Source organism: Prosopis cineraria, unplaced genomic scaffold (assembly GCF_029017545.1).
Source record: "Prosopis cineraria cultivar Desert tree isolate PC_DT_omini unplaced genomic scaffold, ASM2901754v1 PC11, whole genome shotgun sequence".
Classification (NCBI taxonomy): domain Eukaryota; kingdom Viridiplantae; phylum Streptophyta; class Magnoliopsida; order Fabales; family Fabaceae; genus Prosopis; species Prosopis cineraria.
Window position 1 is genome coordinate 26,064,498 of NW_026555342.1, and position 20,541 is coordinate 26,085,038.

General features: G+C 30.0%; 1 long non-coding RNA gene and 1 pseudogene across 1 annotated transcript; one reads left to right on the forward strand and one right to left on the reverse strand.

The window, feature by feature from the left end:
* The window catches only part of LOC129285502 (G-type lectin S-receptor-like serine/threonine-protein kinase At4g27290), a 39,016-nt pseudogene that overhangs the window by 12,302 nt on the left and 6,173 nt on the right, over positions 1-20,541 (forward strand).
* On the reverse strand, positions 16,299-17,325 carry LOC129285505 (uncharacterized). The gene is made up of 3 exons (XR_008587226.1): positions 16,911-17,325; positions 16,659-16,804; positions 16,299-16,564 (listed from the first exon to the last, which is right to left on the reverse strand). It is a non-coding gene; the product is annotated as an uncharacterized LOC129285505 (long non-coding RNA).

The window sequence follows — 20,541 nt, forward strand, 5'->3', positions numbered from 1 at the left end:
TAAAGGTATTTTTCAAAGAATGAATTTTTATAAAAAACAATAAATAAAAATACAACCCAAAATAACATTCTCTTCATAAAATAAATTAATTAAAAAATTTAAAGAATAAAAGGAACTCAATTGAATAATACCTTCAAACTATGTAGACTTTAATGTCCATCATAGAGAATGTAAACCCTAGGCTTTAATCCTAAGTCAAGTCCTCTTGTGTAAATAAATAATTTTCTCATTGTTTTCATTAATTTCCTTTTATCTTTATTTTGCATGTGAATGTAAAGAGTAAATTAAAGATATTATTAAAAGATCAATTAATTTTATATAATTAACTTAGGATAATCGTTCTTATGTGCAGGTGTCATGGGGTGCCTAACACCTTCCTTATACACAGTAAACTCCTAAATCCTTTTCGTAAACCATCCTTTTCCTTTATAAGTTTTCGAAGGTTTCCTTAAAAACTTTAGTGGTTGACTTTCATTTTCCTATATTTATTAATTTTCGTCTTTAAGAAAGTCACAATTTGGGTGTGACAAAAAATATTTTGAAAACAATCTGAAATTTGTAAAATCTCCAAATTAATGAGCAAGGTTACCCTTACTAAACCACATTTTAATTTCAAAAGTCAAGGTAATCATAGGGAAAAAATCAAAAGAATTACCAGGTTTGTAAAATTACAAAAGTAAGATCCCAAGTTTTCAAAATTCAAACTCTAATACACTTTTATCATTCACAAATTAGAGTGCGATACATTTACATAAGCCTGAGATATCTATTTATAACAAAGCATTTGCATTTGGAGTGTCAAAATCACTTTTCAACGTAACATAGTATAATGTGTCATGGCTTATTGTAGATGCACTATGGCTCATTTGGCTCTATGCCATGCTTCATGGTGTAGGTGCTATGCACCACGGTGCATTGCACAAAATTTGACAGCGACTTTGTTATCATAAATAGCTCTAGGGGCAAATTTTTAACATGCCTCATTTTTCCATCTGACATTTGATTGAGGTGATCTAGATATCTACGGAAAGTTTTTTTCCTACTTCTAACTAATGGCACCAATTTCACAACCAATACACAACTAAAATATAAACATTCATTTCCAAACTCACTCTTGTTTTTACTAATGCACAACCAAGGTGTCTATTTCATAATACAAGTGCCAAAAGCCAACACCAACCCTTAAACTACACTTAAAAGACTGTAATGGATTCATGCAACATATCACAACCAACCAATCATAGATAAATCACTTTTTCAATACTCAACTCCTTGATTACAAAAACATGAGGGGGAGCCAGATATTCATAAATCAACATATAAATAACCATAATCATTTATTTACATAACTTCTTACTTATATTAGCATTTTGACCCTATTTAAACTTTACAATCACCTTGAATATAGCCCAGGGCACAAAATATACAATAAAATCAAATTCGCAAGTAGTCAACAATCACATGAAATCTTAGTTGGAAAATTATCCATAATATACATATAATTAAAATGATATGAGGCTACTATTAGGACCTACATAGAATCCTATGCCTCTATTCATTTTTCCTGGTCTTGATCTGATGAACTAGTCTATGTAATATTACAGAATGAGGAATGAGTACAATCACTTAGTAATTGAAGTGATCCTAGCTTATACAATTGTAATTAATTATATATGCAAATGGCAACAACAATATTTTCACAATTTTGTATGATTTTTCATGAGCACAATACTAGTAACCATGTGGTCGGGCACAACACTTATTATCTCACAACACATACAATCGCTAGTATACATGTGGGCGCATAATAGTAACAACTATGTGCCCTTATTAAATCACATTGGACCATAATAATAACAATCATATGGTCGGTAAATATGAAATACATGATCAATAACAACCTTATATACTTCTGATACCTCTGACATGAAACTGGTGGCTATTTAGTGGCTATATCCCTGATTCAGACTAACCAAACCTTTCACTCATAAGAATTTACCTGGCCAAGACTACCTTACTCACTTGTGATTCATGATTAGGTTTAAGTCCCTAATAAACAAGTAGGACTTGAATCTATAGGACAGTCTCTTAAAGAATAAGTGGGACAGTCTTCAATAAATTGTGAAATAATGGTTACCTTTCAATTCCAATGGTTGACAGCTAGCTGACTTTCGATTCCGACGATAAGTCACCATTACCAAGTAGACTTAACACTACTTCTCTCCTTAGGCAAACTCCTGCCAAAATGATCATGCCATGCACACGTTAACACATATTATGCGAAACTAATAACAACTATCACATCATACCATACTTATTATAAATAATCTCCACCATATTACACACATCTTAATATCTATTTTCAAATACATACATACATACATACATACATACATATACATACATACATATATATATATATATATATGTGTGTGTGTGTGCATGCATATGCTTACTCAAGCCTCAATGATTTACTAACACCAATTAAATATAGTTCAACAAATGATTAATTAATAAGCAATTGTACAAGCTAAATTTTTTTCGGTTACATCTAATATTTGAGAGGTCAAAAATTTACCCCTCAATTACCAATACTTCCAAAGCTCTAATGGCTTTAACATTGCCAATATCGATTAGTCTACAATTTTAACCATAAGGATAATAATTTATATCCTTATTTGGATAATTTAAACACTCTAAGTCAACATGCCAAGCTTACCCAAAATCATAACCTCACTTTCAAGCATATTTATTTGGTCTACTAGCTTTCTTTGACTCACATTATCATTAATGAATCATTTAGCCACTATTAATGGCCATTAAACACTCTCAACAACCCTCATTATGACCTAAATTTAGCCATTAATAACCTCTAACCACTAAGAGTGTGTAAAATCATAATTACTAGGTTTAAATAACCTAAAAAACTACTATTAGCTCTCTATTTTAGTCAATAGATTCGAACCCATAGTCATTTTGGATCAAAAATCATCAATCCAACTTAAACCCTAACTCAACTCTTCAATAAAATAAAGAATAATGAAGGAAGAAGACATAAGAGACTTGCTTTTAGTGTTTAGAGGCTCCAAAATATCTTCAACAATCCTTATACTTAAACCCTAGCAAAGCTTAGTTAATGCTCTTCGTCTTCTCCTTCCTTTCCTTCTAATTTCAAACTCTAATGCAGAGCAACTTATATAAAATTTTGGCCATGCATTGAAAGGTCCTTTCTTCACATTTTACCACATTTATGCCACGACGGTTGTGTTGCTTGCTGTAGCATGTGGCTAGAGTTGGGAAAATAGGTGGGCCTAGTCTTTATAGGTCTGGCCCTTAAGGGCCTGAGCTCTAAAGCTTGGTTTCTCATTTTTAACCCCATTTCTCAAACCTGACCCTTATGTGAAGGGCTTAGGTCGGGCTCGCAAGCCTTGTTTTAAAGAATAAAAAATTAAAATAAAATTAAGCATTATAAATTAATTAAAACATTTTGAAATTAAAAAAATCAAAATCCTCATAAATTTTTAGAAATTAAACAACACACATTTAGAAGTCTAATAATAAAATTTAAATATTGGTTAAAAAATAGTTTATTTTTTATAAATACACAAACATAATAATTATAGAAAAATAAAAATATAAAAAATTTTATACTATACATTGATATTTATTAAATAATATTACATTAATTTTAGAATAAATTAAAATTAATAATAATATAATGCGTGTAGGATCAGGTAAGTATGTCATTAGCTTCAAATACGTGTTCCACTAAAGAAAATAATAATAATAATATAACAGGGCTTGAAGTGCAACTTGAGTCCAAGCCCTTTTTTACAAGATTTATCAGGACCAAGCCCTCAAGCTTGATTATTTTAAAAAAATTATTTCCAAAGCTCGAACCCTTATTTAAATATGGTCTCCAAGCTTGGCCCTTGTTCCTAGTTCTACATATGGCATAAAAACTTCCCTTTTCATATTTTCTCACTTTTTAACATCCAAATGACTTGGTTTCACTTCAAACTTGAATTTAAGGCTAAACACACCATGAAAACCACTCATTTAACCCTTTGGCCATAAACCATCTTAATTAACACAATTAGCTTAATTAGGCTGAGTTAATCAGGGTTACATTTCTAGGATGTTACAAAATCCATCAAAAGTAGGCATTTATGCTGAACAGAAATGAACATAATGTATAAATAATAAATATTAAGCAAAGAGGGTAAAATAGTAATTTTTCAACAAAGTGGGCCATATGCTACAGTATATGGTACAGAACCACAATCCCTTGCTTTGTGCCATGCACTAAAACATGTACACCATACACCACAGCTCATGTATTAGATTTTGCTATCAGATAACACAACTGGTGTGAGCTTCCAACATATGTCAATTCCACATACGATGTCTAATTAGGGTGATTCAGGTGCCCACATGAAACTTATTCAAAATTATAACTATTGACATTGGTTTCATTTCAATCTAATATTTTATTTGAAAATTAAACACCCAGATGTAAAATAATCGTTTTCTATCATTTTCATTCACCTAAGTGTCCCAAAACCAAACCTAATGTCATTAGCCACTTTTAGACCTTCATCACATGCAATGGGACTTTTAACACCTAATTAAACAATGATATCATAAAAAAAAATGTGTAATCACAAGTTTGGCCATTGAATTGCCTATTACCATACACAATAGAGCTATTTTTACATTCTCACACATAGACACACTTTAGGCCAAACTACACATAATAACCACATCAAATGTGCCATTATGCACTTGAAATAGTATCTTAACCCTCATTTACCAAAATTTACCATACATAACACATATACATATTTTTGGGCTAAGTTAGACAAATAGTTATTCAAATGCTTTAAACATTATGCATATATGTAATTCTAAGACAACTTATGTACAAAATAAAATTCCTAAGTAGTCAAATTCATCACATCAACTCAGTTGGGCTAACAATAGTCCCACTACCCTTGGCCCAAATCTTTACCTCTACTACTTCCAATATGAGGACCTATAAAAAAATATGATAACCATAAGTGAGATAAATATTTCAGCAATTAAGATAATTCACCATTATTTATTAATAGGAATAACTATAAACAAATAAACAAAATAATTGTAATGGACTCACAAATGCTATTATTTATACTCATTTTCATAAAACCATTTACAAACAATTGCAAAATCATCTATCCCCCCCACCCCCGCATGTACGTGTACACGCATGCACATGAGATGATGGTCGCACCCTCAAGGGCACTAAGGAATTTTTAGATTACTTAAATGTCCCATAGTAATAATCTCAAATACATTGCTATATTAAAGGTCCCATGATGCTAGTTTGACTATATAAATTTTATTTTCATGCATCTCTACACACTCAAGTGAACTTCCACCTCTAGTATAATCATGCCACTTTTTACACGCATAGAATCCCATGTGTTTTCACACACATGCATTTATATATATATATATATATATATCCCCTAATTTACATTTTAAAACCATATGTAAATATAACTTAATAAGTACATTAAACCCTTAATTGGATGCTAAGACATGCAAGTTATAAAACATAGCATGAATCATAAATCATTTTCACATTTACTTATAGATAGTGAAACTAGTTAATAAATATAACAAATTATTTGGTTACCTTAACCCTTCTGCTTTTAAAAAGATTACCTATGGTGCTTTCAAACCTTTAGCTTCCCTTTTCAATATGCCAATGCATAATTGATCCACATAATTAACACTATAAGTTAATTATCAAATTGACTAAAGCACTAATTAACACAATTAATCATAACTAACCTCCCAAACATTCTTACTTAATTATCTTAGGTCCCAACTACTTTCTTTAAACCTTCCACCTCTTCTATTAGCTTAAACATAATTCATACCAACATTTTCACCCTTCTAAACCTTTCAAGTTAAGCTAAGCTATGCCTATAGTCTCAAAGCTTAGTTGTTAATTTCTTGACCAATTGTAAAACTTTAGTTTAACACCTGAGGGTCTTTTAGTTACCAAGGGTAAGAAAAAAACCCCTTAAAAATTTCTAATATAATTTCTTTATAATCCTTAAATCAAAAGAAATTAGGGTAGAACATGAACTTAGGATGATGCAAAACTTACCCAATAAGTGACAAGTCAGAAATATCCTCCAAAACTCCAAAACTTACCCAATATGCCCTTCTCCTTCTCCTTTGTTCTCTTCTTGTCTTTTCCTCCGTTATCCACAAGTTAACTCACGCACATATTAATCCAAATTCTGTGCCATATGCTATGGTGCATGTGGCGTATGTCACGATGTGTGACACAATAAGGAGAATCTCTACTACTCGCACGCCTCACTTTGGAATACCATCTTTTCACTCAATCCTATCCGTTCAATCAACCAATATTCCAAAAATATCAATTCACCATCCAAAATCCTAATTATCTAATTAATTCACTAATCTATCCTCAATTAGTAATTAGTTTTTGAATTAAGAATTTAGGGTGTTACATAAGGGAAAGAGATATAAAAATCAATAACAAATTGAAATATTTTTTTTTAATTTTTTTACTAAAAGAATGGATAGAAAAAATATAAATATATGGAAAAAAATGGATGAATGATATGTGGAAGAAAGAATGAACGAATGAGAAAGATGAATATAATAAATAATGAAAACCGCAATGAAAGTAAATGACATATGGAAGAAAGATAGAATGAATGAGAAATATTAATAAGGTAAATAATGAAGAACACAACAGAAGAACATGGTTTAAGGACACAACTTGAAAAGGAAACCAAGGCTCTGATTACCAAAAGATAGTAGGCAACTAAATGATTGCTCACGATAACTCAAAATCCCATAGTGTTTCATTTCATGGAGAACGCCACTAATTGAAATAGCTTCATAATTGAAAGAAAATTATAAAATTCAATCAATTTTAAAAATACAAATGGCTAGACTTTTGAAACCTAAATGACATAATCCTAGCTAATCTAGGATTGCAAATTGATAGATCATATTCTTAATTGATATATTTTATCGTAATTTGAATCTAAAATAAGATAAATTAATTTTCCTAAACTCAAATTTGAATTTAGAATAAAATAAAATAATTTTCTAAATTTAAAAAAGAATACTAACTAAACTAATTGGACTCATGGGTCTAAGTATCTTGAGTTAGGCCTAACATGCTAAGAGTCTATCTTGGGTCTCCTAAAATTCCATTCACCTTCAAGACTCCTTGATCATTTATAACATCCCTGATTAATGAATTCAAGGCTTCTTTCATCATCATGGCTCTAGATCTAGTCATTAGTCCTTCAATACCCTGTAATGAATCAAATGTACGAAATGTCAGATTCTAACCCGTTCCTTGATTCACATCATTCTGCCTTCTTCTCATTTGTTTTGCTATGTGGGTGCTTAAATAGTTAAGATTGTGACTTATTTCTTTCCTTTCTTTACTTCCATGAGAAATGTGGAGGATGAGGATTTAATTTTCTTGAGTCAAGATTGATTTATCCATTGAAGAAATGGAACTTGGAAAGCTAATTTATTTATATGTTCATGTTAGAAATTTTTTGGGGAATGGAAGGGGATAGGAAGAAGTTTGGTAATAGTTTGAGGTTTATAGCCCACAAGGTGTTTAATAAAATGACTAAGAGGGAGTTTTGTTATCTAATGACTTGATATATAAGATGATTATATTGTTGATTAAATAAACCATCAATAAAAGAAAATTATTCTCTTTAATAAGAATTGGAAGTTTGATTAGTTCAAATATTAATATAGGACAACCATTGGAAAGGGAATTGAAGAGGAAAAGAACTTGGTCATTTGATCTAAGCATTGTGTAAAATATATGTGATAGCTATATCATCGTTGATTAAATAATATTGAAAGGATTTCTTTCTTTTATTTCTCTAAATTGTAAGAGTTTGGATGGTAAAGAATGCTTGAGGAAGTGACAATGATATTATTTGAATATTAAAAATTTAAGGACAAGGCATTGTTACTCAAAGATTAGTTGAAAGTAAGTTATACACTTGAAAACTCTATAGGTAAGTGAGTAGTGTCCTAGTTAGCTTACTATTAAATGTTTTTTATTGAAATATTACATTTTTATGTAAGTCACTTTAATAACTATGACAAATATTGGGTAAGTTGTTAATTAAATTACTTTATCCTGTGGAAATATGAAATTAGTGGCAAAGAATAATTAAGTTACGACCTGTACATATATTTTTCCTTATGAGTTATTTTTTCAATATTGATGAAATTATTTTGACTAGCATTAGAAATTTTGGTTACCAAATAAATGCAAGAATGGACATTATTTATGAAATTTTATTTTGACAAGTATTGAATTAATTCTTAAGATGATTTATGTGAGTTTGGTATTAAGAATGAAATTAGTATTTTAGACATAACTATTTTTTGTATGTTTGAAAAGTGATTTTGAGAGGACTTTAAACAGGTTACTATTGCCAATTGCATTTTGATTAGCCCTAGGCACACCTTAGTTAATGACTAACTAGTTTGATTTTCTTAAACTCTATTCTCCCATTTGATATTCATGTGTACCACATGTGTGTATGATTTTCAAGGCTTCAAGTGGCATTAGATTAATATTACCCTTAGGGACCATGTGCCCATGCTTGGTTTAATTGTTGAGGTTGTGTTTAGTTAGCATTAGTTAGCATTATCCTTGTGGATTGTATGCCCATGTTTGTTTTCATGTTATAAGCATTGTTCTATTATTTAGCCTCATGGATTGTGTGTCCATGTTTGTTACTTATTTTGTTAAGTCCCCAAAATTATAAATTTTTAATAAGCTTGTGTATTTAAAATTTCAATGGTTGTAGTTATTAAGTGTATTATTTTTATTCACATATGAATAATTTGTTCTCCTCAAGCATAATAGAATCAAGTAATTTTAGTTCACCCACATTTTATGGCTATGATTAAGATTTCTAAATTTAGTGAGTTTATTATATTGAATTATCCTCTTTTAATTATTTTACATAATTATTTGAGTTTATTATTTTTACTCTTTTAAATTATATTTTTAGGGCTACTATTCATTGAAAAGTTATTTTTGGTCTCAAATTTATTAACTGACGCTGAACCTCCTGCCTATCACTAAAGGACTTACAATTATGCTGGGTGAATACTTATTTTGGAATTGCCTTTCCTTTCGATGTAAATTTTGAAGTCTATGTATTACATTTTTGGGAACATAGTTAGGGTGCTCCATGATTACTATAGTTAGGGTCTCAATCTTTTATTACATTGTCTATCTGCTATTGGGGAGCATAGCTCCTTATTCTAATTATTATTTTGTACTCCCTTTGTTAAAAAATGTAAAGCATTTTTGAAAAATTGAATGTTAAAAATGTAAGGTATTTTTAATCTTTTGAGGTGTAATCGTTGCCTTTTTTAAGAAGTATACCTATTAATAGTGACTTTATATTTATTTTAGGAATGTTTAATAAGGGTAGATATAAAAAGATAAAATTAGTTTGAAAGTAGATAACTACTTTATTGGAGGGTGAGATTCAATTAAAAATACCTTATATTTTTTAATGGAGGGAGTAAAAATTTTGTAGAGATTTGAAGATGTCTCATTTATAGGAGAAGGGCTGTTGAAATTTCTACAAAAAATTTGATATTTTGATTTATGTGAAAATTACACACCCACACAATCATGTTAATAGTGTGTCCAATGCGTTAATTTGGATTTTCCTTAATTAAGGCATGAGGGATGTGTGTTTGTGCATATATGCCATGCTTGTCTCACCTGATTTTTGAATGTGATAATTGTTGCTCCTCAAGCATTCTCTTCTATTTGTTCTCAAGTTGGTATTTCCCATTCTTCATTGTTGCAATCTTTTCATCCTTCAATTATCATTATACAGCTTAGGAAAAGGATTTTTACACTTGGAAAAAGTTAGTTATTAGCCTAAGGCTTCAAGATGAACTAGATATTAAGAATCCCTTAGATTTAAAGCATCCATGTGCCCCTTTCAGTTGAAGTTTTTGATGCCTACCAAATCGAAAGTGGCCATCACGATCTGCTCTTGCTCTTGCTCATCCACTAAAACTCATCCACATGTTTCAACCCTAATCCTGCGATCATTTAGTTCCAACCTCTATTCATACTTGTGTTTCAACCTTTAATTCTAACCTTCATTTTCTCATCCAGGTATTTTCAAATTCCTATAAGTTATTTGAAGAAATTTTTTTCTAGCCTCTATCTATGCTCCTCTAAATCATAAACAAACTCATTGAAACTTGTAGAAAAAAATAATTGCAAATACCTATAGGTTGTATTGGATAGGTGGATTTAGGTTAGGAATTGAAATTTGAAATCTCACATTTAAAATTCATAAATCTTAAATTTTTTGTTTAGAAGATATAAAAAAATTTTTAAATCATAATATTGAAATCCTTTATTTGAATTTTAAATAAAAAAATTATATGTTTAAATTTAAAGGCAACTTGGATGATGTCAATGGTTCAGTCCAAGTCAAAGTTGATGGTCTAATCCCAATTAGGGGTGGTGGCCTAGTCTTGGTTGATGCCAGTTGTCCAAATGCCAATGACATCAGTGGACTAGTCTCAATCAATAGTGGTAATTTGGTCTCAGTTGACATAAACAGTCTGATCTTAATCAAAGTCAATGGTCGGGTACTAATCAGTAACGGTGGCTTCGTTTCAGTTAATGTTGATGATCCCATCTTGTTCAACACTGATAGTTTAGTCTTATTCAACACCGTGGTCCAATCTTAGTCAACGTTAGCGATCTAGTCCTAAATGACAGATAATACAAGTCTCAGCCACTATCAACGGTCGATCCCATTAGTAGAGATATGGTCACGTTTGTTGTTGACAATGTGATCCTAGTTAATAGTGGTAGTCTGGTCATGGGTTATAGTGTTCGGCTCTAGACCATTCCTTATTAATAGCTATATTTGGTGTTAGATGATGAAGGAAAACAAATTGCAAATGATGATCATAAACTGGTCCTGGATGGTGGTAGTAGTAGTGGATAGACACTAGTTGGAGGCAGCGAATAAGCATCAGAAGACAACAGAGCACCAATATTGAAAGGCTATAGTGGACTAACACTAAATGATAGCAACAACAGAGGACTGGCATTAGGTGGTGGTAGAGGGTGATTGAAAGTGAATTGAAATTTAAAATTCCTAGTGTGTAAAAGAGATTTAAATTATAAATGAATTAGATTTAAATATGGATTTGGATTTTCAAAAAATCTAAATCCATAAATTCCCATAATCTAAACAATAGATTTGATTTAAATATAAATTCAAATCTAAATCCAAATTCATATATATCCAAATATAATTATAAGTTATTTGATAAAATTTGCTTGTCTTTGATAGAATTAATACTCTTGTTTTGCTAGATGAGATATTTCATTTATTGAGGTTTAAAAATACTACGTGTTTTTAGAATTTTAGATTACTTTTAGATGTATTTCATTGCTACGAGAATTTTAGTACTTTTAGAATTTGCTAGATTTGTTTTTATAATTTGTTTCTATATTGCATAATGCAAGGGGCTATTAGACATGCAGCCACATATTTAAAAAAAAAAATTTCAAACATATACTAGTTATTTGAAACTAACCATTGCATAGTTGAAACTATACAGTGGTAATTTGAAATAAACACTGTATGGTTCAAGCTATGCATCGGTTATTTTCAAATAACTATTATATAGTTTAGTCTCCAAACTATATAATGATTATTTGAAAATAATCATTATATATACCTCCAATATACTATGGTGATTTCAAAATAACCATTATGGATACTATTTTTTATAGTAATATCACTTGCTATATACTTCATCATAATTCCAAAGCAATATTCTTGTACTAGTTTTGTTGCTACTCTTAAGTATAAAATACATTTTAGAAAGAAAATTAAGTGAAGATTTATCATGATATAATCTTTAAAATTAGGAGAATTTGGTAGCAGTTTATGGAACAATCCGTACACATGCATGAACATACTACTACAAAAAAGATTTATATAACAATTATTTTTACATATGCATAATGATTTTTAACCACTATATATTGTAGCAATATAAATTCTCCAAGCAAATATGAAGCAGTTTTTAACTGCTATATATTAGAAATATATATAATAGTTATTTTGAAATAATTGTTTTATAGTTTGAAAATTGAATTATATAACGATTATTTTGAAATAACTATTATTTTGAAATAAACTTTTGCTTCAAATAACCAGTATACATTTAAATTTTTTTATAAAAAAAATCTGGGGCTATGTTTATTATTGTCGTCTGCATGATATAATATAGAAACAAATTCTAGCAACAAATCTAGCAATAAAATTCTAAGAGCACCCAAAATTCTAAAACATATAGTATTTCTAAGCTTGGGTATATAAAATATCTCATCCAACAAAACAGGAGCATCAATTCTATCAAAAGACATCCAAATTTCATCAAATAACTTATAGGTATTTGAAAATATTGGGATGAGAAAATGATGCAGGCTAGAATTAAAGGTTGAAACACGAGTAAGGATAGAAATTGAAACCAAATGATTGTGGGATTTAGGCTAAAATATGTGGACGATCTTTAGATCTAAACGAGTTTCGATGGACAAGCTAGAGCAAAAGCAATGACCACTTCCAATTTGGTAGGCATTGGCAACTTTAATGGAAAGGGATGCATAGATGCTTTAAATCCAGATGACTTTGGAACCTTCGACTAATGACCAACATTTTTCCTAGTGTAAGAATCCTTTTTCCAAGCTGTATAATGACTAAATTGGAGGACAAAAAGATTGCAACAACGGAGGAAAGGAAATACCAACTTGAGAACAAATAGAAGAGAAAGCTTGAGGAGAAATAATGGAGGGGATTGGTAGACATCAACAAACCATGGCATGCGAAACCCTTGCTTAACGACAATGAAGGAGACAATGATAATGACCCACGATGTACCTTTGGTAGTTAACAGCGAGGGTTGGCAAAAAACAATGATTCTTGGTATAGGGGAGTGTCTTTGTCGTGAATAAGAGAGGTTTTATTGGAGGAAGAGAGAGTTTTAAAGGTTACAAGACATAACAATTCATAAAAATATAAGGAGCTGAATTTTTTTTAAAGGAACAATATAGCTGTTATTTCAAATAGATGCTATATAGTCTATGGGATTAAAAATTTTAAAAAAGAACTCTATATAGTGTTTATTTAAAGTAATCACGATTGTTGATAAACAATCACTATATAGTCTATTAGAAAAAAAATAAAAAAAATAAGACTATAAAATGGTGATTCATATTAGGATAATCGCATTTAAGTATCTCCCAAGAGAATTATCCGCAAACAAAGACCAATGAAAAATGGGAAAAGGAGTGTTTTGCCCCTAAAATTTTCTAGAAGAGCACCCAATACTCTAAAATATTTCGTCTAGAATTTCTGCCCCTGCTACTACTATTATTGCCACTGTTAGTGTTGCTATTACTGCTTTGTTGTTGCTGTTATTATTGTTGTTGCTACTCTTGCTATTGCTACCACTGCTCCTATTACTACCACCACCACCAATCTATGTTGTGACATTTGGACTGAACACATCACTTAAATGCATGGGAAAAAGGAGAAGGAATGTGGCTTGCATTTCCTAACTAGATCTAAATACTATTTTATTATATCTGGCATCTATAAAATCCTTTAGTAGTTGAAGAGAATCTATCTCTCCTCAACCAAAAAAGAAAGACATCGCCTTCTAAACCAAAACATACAGCGAGACTGAGAGAAATAAGCTGAAGGCAAGCAAAACATAAAATCACAAAGTTAGAGACACAATATTGACAAATGATGGGAAAGAATGAGAGGTATAGCAATAAATCAATGTGTAGTCTATGGTGTAAGTAAAACCTTTAACTCAACTTTTTTGTCACAATGGACGTCAATGATGATGATGGTTCATCTCTACTTTATGTAATGATGATGATGGTTCATCTCTACTTTATGTCTCAAAAATAAAGTTAAGCATAGAGAGCTAGGCTATTTTAAAATGACATTATTCCTCGGGGTATTGCATTTACTAATTCATAATCACACTCCTCTCATTGCATCTCCAATCTTCTTATTGCAAAACCTTTACATTTGCAAAAATCTTCAAGCTACAAAGCCTGTCACGCTCTAAAATAGAGGATGATTGAAACGAAATGTGAATTGTACCATGCATCTCTTAAGCTTCAAATTAAAAAATCTTTCCAATTCCAAAACATATTAAATTTTATAATAAAGTCATGACACCCTCAATAATATTCATTATAATGAAAGCTTTAATAAGTTTTTAAAAATTTCAACAAAATCTTCCCTACAAATAGAATCTCCCTAAATCTCTAAAACAAAAAATATTATCATATACATTCAACAATTCAAAGATACACTCCCCATCTAGAGTTAGTCAGCATAATAAAAAAAAATTAGGATCCTAGTTATAGTTAACATGGAGCACCTAAACATAAATTTAAAATAAAACACATAATTGAACATTTAATTGTCAAAAGAAAAGGCATTTTCAAAAATAAAATATTCACCCAACACAATTTAAGCCCCTCAATGATCAACAGGAGGTCCAGTGTTAGCTAATGAATCTGAGGTCAAAATATTTTTTCAGTGAATAACATCCCCAAAAATAAAATTTAAAAGAGTAAAATAATAAACTCAAACAATTAAATAAACAAATTGAAGAGACAATAATTCAATATAATAAACTTATTAAATTTGTAAATTTTAATTATAACCATAAAATGAAAGTGAACTAAAAATTGTTTTATTCTATCAACTTGAAGAAAACAAATTATCTACATGTAAATTAAAGTCATAAATTCACCAATTAAAAGCATTGAAATTTCAAATAACAAATGTTTAGTAAAAATATAAAATTTTGAGAACTTAACAGAACAAGTAACAAACATGGACACATAATCCACGAAAATAAAATAACTAAATGTGGCTTGAGCCATAAAAACATATGTACACACATAGTCCATGAAGATAAGTAATCAGACATGACTGAAACCATGAAACAGACGTAAACACACAGTCCACAAGGGTAACTAACCAGACATAGTTGAAACTACAAAACATACACATGTATGAGACCCACAAATAACAAATATGAAAATAGAGCTCATGAAATCAAACTAGCTAGTAATTCACTAAGGCGCGTCAAGAGCTAACAAAACTGCCATTAGCAACCAGTGTTTTGCTTAAAGTCCTCTAAAATTATTTTTTTCAACCCTGTGAGAAGAATAGTCACTTTTGAAATACCATTTACATTCTCAATATTAGACTTGCACGAATCATTTCAAACTTCAATTCAATGCTCGTCAAAATAAAATTTTATAATTAATGTGCATTATTACATTGAACAGATAACCAAAATTCTCCAAAGCTAGTCAAAATAATTTCACACATCTTGAAAATATAACTCAAGGAAAATACATGTGCATTCCATAACTCAGTTATTCCTTGTGCACAATTTTTTATATTTTCAAAGAATAAAATAGTTTAATTATCAATGTATCCAACACTTATCATAGTAATTAAAAATAATCCACATAAAAATGTAATATTTCAATAGAAGATATTTTATAAATAGATTAATTGAAATGCTATTCACTTACTTAAAATTCTTGGAATTTAAATTTTTCACCTCTCCACTTTAAACAATTTTCTCCTCTCCCAACACTCTATAAATTACATTAAAATTTTATTCAACTCTCATCCAGAACAATAATTCCTTTTTTACATTCCCCAATAAACAACTATAATAAATTTAAAACTTTATAACCAAAATTTTATACTAAAAAAATAATTCCTCCTTAGTATTTTGTCATAGTATCAAATATATATATTATCTCAAATTCTCTCATAACAACTCTCATATTAAAATATTTTTTCAACAAATTATCGATCTCCAAGAATTTCAATAATCACAAATTACAAAGTCAAACGTCTTTGCAAATTTCAAATTAAGTTTATAGATTAACATCTAAGCTAACTACTTTCCACGAGAATCAATAAAATTTCAACATCAAATTTAATTCTTCTAACAAACATTTCAACAACCGTCTCACATCCATCAATATTTAAATTTATATTTAAGCTATTTTCTTTTAATTTTTACCTTAGTAAATTCTTCAATAATAACCAATCCAAACAAAATTAATTTAACTCGAAACTTATGACCCATATACATGTCTCTGTGTGTAAATATTATTATCAAACTTTAAGATAAATTCCCAACTCAAATTTAAATCTTCTCCTACTTTCATCAGTACGGGCAGCAACAGAGCAAGTATAAAAATTTCTATAATTTTACTCATCAACTTACTCTTTAACTCCCACATGCTGTTAAGAAGTAATGCTCAATAATTCTCACCTTAATCCCCAATAATAGCAGAGGAAGAAGAGAACAAGAGGCACTGCTAGCCGAAGAAAAAGAGAAGACAAATTCACAGCTGAACAAGGAAGAGGGAATCATAAATTCTTGTCACTCCTAACATGAACAGAGATTCAGCACAAGAAAAATGAGAGAAATGTGAAGTGCTTCACCTTAAATCCACGGTAGAAAGCAAGAAGAAAGGAGATGGTTTAGATGGCTGCACAGGGGAGAGGGAAACCGAACACAGCTCGTAAAAGAGAGAAGAAATTGAATTAACAGCAGCAGATCAAGCTCGCGATGGCAAAACCAACAGCTCCTGCAACTCGATTTCGCACCCCCATCAGCAAACTTGGAACGCAAACGATCAAGACAAAAGAACAACCGAAGAAGACAGACAGAGTCAGGGAGACACGATGGAGGACCTGAGCTTTGCACAGCTTTGACGAGGCTCTACTTCTGCCAGCGACCACCAGGAACGGGAGGGAAGAGATGAAGTGCAGGGGAAAGATGGAGAAATGGATGAATCAGCTCTTCTCTCTCCTCCAAGATCTAGAAAAATCGAGCAAGAGGAGGAAATATATTCAGATTTCAAGAAACATAATTCAGTAATTTCATAAAATAAAGAGGATAAAAAATCTCCCTTTAGCCATTCGAGCTTGAGACTTATCGAGAGGATGCTTGTACAGCTACCACTGCACCGACTTTCTTTCTTGTCATACTTGTTCCATGAATTAATACAATTATCATTAAAACATAATATTACATAATAATTTTTTTAATTACTGGATTATTACAAAGCCACTGGTCATTTTATATTTTCCATGGATTCTATGACAAGTCATGGAAGAACAGAGAGAGAAGCCAATTGAGATTGATGAAATCAGAAGCAGAAAGAATATATAGCTCATGAAAGATGATGGAGGAAGAAGAGTGTCTATCATTAGTGAATAAATTGCGGTGATCATCAAATAGCAAGGCATGGAGACGGATCATTTTCATTTGTTTCCTGGCCCATCTGTTGACATTCTCCTGTTAAAGGCCACTTATCATTGAAAATAGGGCCCACTAGAGAATTTGTAACTACCGTTTGGAGGATTTAACGTTAGGTTAGCCAATACGCTGATTTAATTACTTAAGGGACAAAGCTTCAAAGGCAAAAATGAATCTTTACTTATGTAAAATTTTTTGTTGTTAAAATGGTAATAAAAACTTATTCTTTTTCTGAATGGTGACTTATTGTTAGTCTTTATCTATTAATAATTCTCTTGAGAGGTTTTTGGATGTAATTCTCTCGTTATATTAACTATTATATAGACCAAGAGACTATCTAATAATTATTGAAAATACCTACTATAGTCTTTTAAGTCAAATCCCGCCTCATTTATATTATGATTTTTGAAATAACCATTGTATAAGGGGCATTATATACATACTACTTTTTAGTAGTGATATATATCCTTGACTTGATTATATCACTTGATTACGTTCAGATTAGTTGAAAGTTGAAACTTTCTCATGATAACTACATAGTTCAAGAGATTACTAAAGATTTTGCATAGAAGTATATGATTATGTATTATTTTAATTGCCATTCTTATAAGAACTATATTGCCCAATCTCATGCAAAATTACAATAGATTAATGGATTAAATAGTATTTTTGCCCCTCAACTTAAGAACATCTAATATCTTAAACCTTTATTTGGTGTAACTTTTCCTTTTAATTTTTGAAAATGGTATATTAAATATCCTATCATTAAAAAGTTAACTTTAACCATTAATTGACCCAACAAATTTCAAAAAAAAGACCTAAAAATTACAAAAAAGAATCTCAAAAAGGAATTAATTGATATTAATTCAATTTATTATAATTTGACTCAAAAATCACAATATCACAAAAATAAATCTAGTTCATGTGAGGAGTTTTGGTAGACAATCTATAAGTAATTTTGTAATATTTATTGAATTTAGAAATATACCTAAATACTAGTAAGCTCTAGGACTTAATTCACCCAAATCTTTTCTTTAAAAAAGCCTAATGATAATGAAATTGGCACTTTTGGTCACTAAAATGAAGGGAGAATGACAAATAGGTCCTAAAGAATACAATTTATTCAAGTTAAGTTTCAACTAATTTCCCAATATTAACAAAGTTCTTTGGTTGTTCAGTGGTAAAATATTAAGCCTACTAACTTTAGGAATTTGTAAGTTTAACTCTCAATTTCACAATTTCATTATGATAAATTTATAACTTATTTTTCACATTTTAACAAGGTTAAAAATAAAAAATAAGCAATGCAAAAATGGAGGATCTATTTATTTTCTTGATAAGCCCACCCATATCCCATTGCATTCATTTTTTTCGTCAATATTATCTCATACATACATATTGAAAAATTGGAGAAAAAATTAGCTTGTGATGATATCAAACTCAATTATTCAAGTTGGTTCTTACAAGAGCACAAAATGCTGGTTCTCAATAGGGCATCAAAAACAACAACAATATATCAAAGATGTGCACAATATCAAGGACGTAAGGTCTTCTATAAATCCTTAGAGCTATTATACTTAATACTTTTCAACAATAAAGATGAATATTTGTATTTCTTGTTAAAATTTAAAGAATAAGTTGCAAATGCATTACAATAAAATTGTAAATTTGAGAGGTAAACTTCCAAATCACTAAAGCTGTTAGACATAATTTTTTTTATTCAACATTAATGTTGTGCTTGGCAGGAGAGAAAAGTATGGGGAAGGGGAAAATGAGGAGAATTGAGATTTTCTCCTCCTTGGATATAGAGAGAAAAATGGGAGGGAGAGAAAATTGTGGGACCCACATATTTTTATTAATTTTAAAGGAAAAATTTAATTTTCAAATTTACTGACGAATCTTTTTATTTCTTACATGTTGCCTCCCTCCATTTTCCTTCTAATTTTCCCTCCATTTTAGAATTTAAATTATTATATATTTAATAATTTAAGAAATAAAAATTAAAAATTGGACAAAATATTTTTTCTAGCATCGAATAAAAGAATTTATAGTTATATTTTTATTTAATCATTAACATGCATAATAAAAATTATAAAATAATATATTAAAATATTAAATTTTATTATTTATAAATATTTTTCTATGAATAATAAGGTTAATATTGTACATATGAAATTAACAATTTTCATTCCACCTGCTTTCTCTCGCTTAGCCAAGCATAGAAGAAAAGAATTACATACCTCTAGTTAAATCCCTCAAATGTTGATAGTTGATCTAACACTTAAGCAAGTGTTGATCATTTTTTTACTAATATGGACTGAAAGGGGGAAAAATACCCATGAAATTGTCAATATGAGGCATCCAATAACTTAAAGTAAGAAGGAAGATAAGAATACCAATAATGTTATTTTAGTAGGTGCAATAGAGACCAATATATCAAATCCTTTAAATGTTGATTGTTTAACATATATCTAAGTAAACATTAACAATTTTTTTGCTGATATGGAATGAAAAATATTCTCAAGTGAAATTCTGTTAATGCTGATCAGTTATCATTTGATAATGAGTCTCCACTTGAGGCTCTAATTTTGATGGCTGGAAAATATTGCTGTCATCAAACAAGTTAAATCATTTGCTTTTTTAAAACTCTAGTACCATTAAAGCTTCTTCTTGATGATCTGAATCGATAAAGGAAGTTTCTTGCAACTCAATTTTCTTTCCAACTTCATTTGCAACATCACATCTTTTTTCTACTAGTTCAATGTCTCAGGTTCAATGTCTAGCTGAGAAAGTTTTAGAAAATCATGCTTAATCGTCAAAAATTTCTATGAGAAGCTTTTACTTGAGAAATGTTTGAAGTCTTTGTTAAGGGTATCGCTAAATGGAAAGAAATTATGTGGCATAAATTTTGACGGATTGATTACTATTGCACCTACTAAAGTAACATTATGGGTATTCCTGTCCTTCTCACTTTGGGCTACCAGATATCTTTGGCTAACAATTTCATGAGTATTTTTGCCCCCCTTTTTTAGTCCATGTCAATAATAAAATGGTCAATATTTG